A 2,972-nucleotide genomic window follows, 5' to 3' on the forward strand; every position below is an offset into this window, starting at 1 on the left:
TTTTTTTTTTTTTTTGTTTTTTTGGTGGTTTTGCCTGTTGGCTACCTGTGTCCCCGCTGTCAATTAAACCGGGTGTTAATTAGACATGTGCATGTGGGCAACAGTGTTACCTGCTCGGCACTGCCGGGTGTAATTTGAGTGTGCTGCGGCTCGGGCAAAGGGGAGCAAGGATCCTCTCCTGTGCGGGACCGCTTCGCCAGAGACAGTCCCCGCCTGGGCAGTTTGGCGCGGCGTGTGTGCGTGTCCTCTGCTTTTCAAGGTAATGAATTAAGCCCTAAGAATTGTTTTAAAAGGAGAAAGGGAATAAATAGCTCTCTCTGTTTTTTTCCTTCAAGGGACTGCAAATACAGGTCCTGGGTGCTGCGGTAAAGGGAGGCACAGTCTCGGCGTAGGTTTGGGCTTGCAACTGGGCTTCCCCGGGTTCCTGTGTCCGTGCTGGACATTTGCCCCCAGATCCTCCTCCCCTTGTCTGGCCCTGTTGGGGCAGAGGGGAGATGCTGCTGCAGGGCTGGCAAGAGCAGCCGGCCCCCTGCCTGCCCTGGCTTGGAGGAGGCAAGCATGACTCCTGCTCTGCTTTTCTTTTGCGTGTGTAGGTGCTGCGGGCGAGCCGTTTGCGACCGTGTTGGCGGTCGCCTCATTTGGGGATATTTGAATGCCGACCCCCGCGCACACACGTCCAAACGCTCCCCCCGCAAGCCAAGCAGAAGCCGAGCGGAAAAAACAAGTGGTCCCTGCCCAGCACTTGGAGTTGCCCGTGATCCCCGGAAGTGGAGGGACAGACGGAGCAGACAGATCCTCTTTGAAGAAAGGAGCGAAGTGTAAATAGCTCGGTGATTGATGTGCTGCCTTTGACTGCGGAGAAAGCACTATTTGAATTCAAGTGGCCAGGTCAGATGGTCACGGAAGAAGGTTGAAAGGTAGGATTTAATGAGATTAATATGGAGAGGGCGCGAGAGCCAGGCTTCCCCAGCGCTCCCGCCTGGGACCCGGGCAGGGCCAGGGCCGCCGCGGGCACCGGCGGGGCACCCCCGTGTCGGGACGCCGCGCGGGGGGCACCCGCACACACACAGGCCGCGCGAGCTGGGTGCCCCGGCGCCCTGCTGGGAGCCGTCCTGCCCCTGCTCTCCTGCCCAGCAGGTGGAAGGAGGGGGGACGATTCCTGCTAATTACTGCCTTCCCCCCGCCTTGCTCCGCTCCTTAATTGCAGACTGGAGCAGGGCCCTCGGAGGGGCTCTTAGAGGCTCGCAATAACTGGAGGGTGAGAAGGGGGTGGGGAAAGAGCTCGAAAATCAACGAAATGGGTTTTAGGGAAACTTCCAGCCACGTGTCGCCTCAAACGTGGAGATGCGGAGCGCAGATCCCCCCCCTCGGAAAGCCTTTTGGTAGCCGGGGAGCGCGCGGCCCCGGGGGGCTGAAAACCGAGGGGGTTGCCTCTCCCGGAGGTTTCCACGCAACTGAAATGTTCCTGACAACGATCTTGGAGCCGGGGTATCTCCCGCGTCCCTAAAGTGGGCTGGAAACGGGAGCCCCAGAGCTTGGCTTTAAAAGCAAACACGTTCTCGTTCATTTCTCGCCCGTCGTCTTGTATAAACTGTTCGATGGGTTTGCAGAAAAGACGTGCAAAAAAAAACAAAATTGAAAAAAAAAAAATCAAATTTGTGGGTTGACTTTCCCAAACGGCATTTAAAAAAAAAAACAAACCCCACGGCGATTAACAAAAATACGTTGTTTTCCAGGCCAGTGAGCCAGGAACCAGGGTCGAAGGGTGAGCGGCTTTGCACCATGCGGTGGGGAAAACCATGTTCTTGCTCATGGCGCCCCAGTGCTGGGCTTGTTGCCCCCGACCATCCCTTTCCTGTTTCTCTCCCTCTCCAGAGCACGGTGTAGGCAGACGGCTCTGGCTCGGGACCCCGCGGAAGGTGCATCTGGGCAGGATCGGAGCCCCGCAGAGCCCGTCGGGGAGAGCCCCGGTGTCAGCGCCGTGCTGCACTCAGGTGCGTGTGCGCCTCACCTGCGGGGACAGGGAGGCAATGCTAAGATTTGTGCATATCCATCCTCCTTGCCTTGGCCCCGGCCCCGGCCCCGGCCCCGGCCAGCGCCTCTCCATAGCATGTCCCGGAGACCAGCTCGCTGCCCAAAATAGAAAGTAAGAAACGTCCCCGAAAGGAGCCGCGTGCTGCGGGCGAGCCGGCCCCGGGCACCGCTCCCCTCTCGCCCGGCATCCAGCCCAGAAGGACCCGCACGTCTATGCTCTTCCCAAGGATTTCTTTTCTTGTGATTTGTCACATCGGAGTTTTGCAAATCACAGCAAGGAAACGCGGTTCCAAACAAAGCCAAGGAGTCGCCGGGCTCTCGATCGAGCAGGGGCGAAGAGCCTGCAAACACGCAGCCTTGGCTCCGCTTGGAAATGGTTTCCCTTGCTGCAATTCATGCAGTAAATGTACAGGATGGATCGGTGTAAATGTTATAACGGGGATCGAAGAGGTTTCTCCCTTGCACTCGCCCCCCCACTCCTCCCGTTGCCGTCTGATCTGCACTGCGCTGCGGAGAGGGCCCTAGCCCGCGTGCCCCGCACACACGCGCTTTCCCCTGCGAAAAGCCCTGGTGGCGGCGCGTCGGCGCTCGGGGTTTCATTCATTTATTTATTTCCAGGGAAGGAAAAAAAAATATTAATAATAAAAAGCCCGGAACGAATCTCCGACTCGATTTGTGGTTTCCTGCCAAGGGGAGGGGGGAGGAACGGGAAAGGGCTGCAAACGCCAACGAGATCTTCTCCGCCCCGGCTCGGAGCGCGCCTCCAGCCTTCCCGCTTCCCCGCCTGCACGTGTGTGCGTCTGCCCCCAAACCCGCACTAAATGCTTCTGTTCCGCATCTCCCGGGTCCCTGCCCGCAGGCTCCCGCGCGAGCTCCGTGCGTGGGTCCGGCCCCTCCCCTCCCCAGGGGTCTGCCCCGAGGGCTCGGGGGGGGGGTGC

At 59.1% G+C, this 2,972-nt stretch overlaps 1 long non-coding RNA gene across 2 annotated transcripts; it reads left to right on the forward strand.

The window, feature by feature from the left end:
• The first annotated feature begins 6 nt into the window (after positions 1–6).
• On the forward strand, positions 7–2,694 carry LOC109293622. Of its 2 annotated transcripts, XR_002096346.1 has the most exons (3): positions 7–259; positions 336–917; positions 1,876–2,694. It is a non-coding gene; the product is annotated as an uncharacterized LOC109293622 (long non-coding RNA). The 2 variants fall into 2 exon arrangements; XR_002096345.1 differs by having other exon boundaries at positions 7–917.
• The last annotated feature ends 278 nt before the right edge of the window (positions 2,695–2,972 follow it).

The sequence above is a fragment of the Gavialis gangeticus genome, unplaced genomic scaffold, assembly GCF_001723915.1.
Source record: "Gavialis gangeticus isolate Ggan-Ray unplaced genomic scaffold, GavGan_comp1, whole genome shotgun sequence".
In the NCBI taxonomy this organism is placed as follows: domain Eukaryota; kingdom Metazoa; phylum Chordata; order Crocodylia; family Gavialidae; genus Gavialis; species Gavialis gangeticus.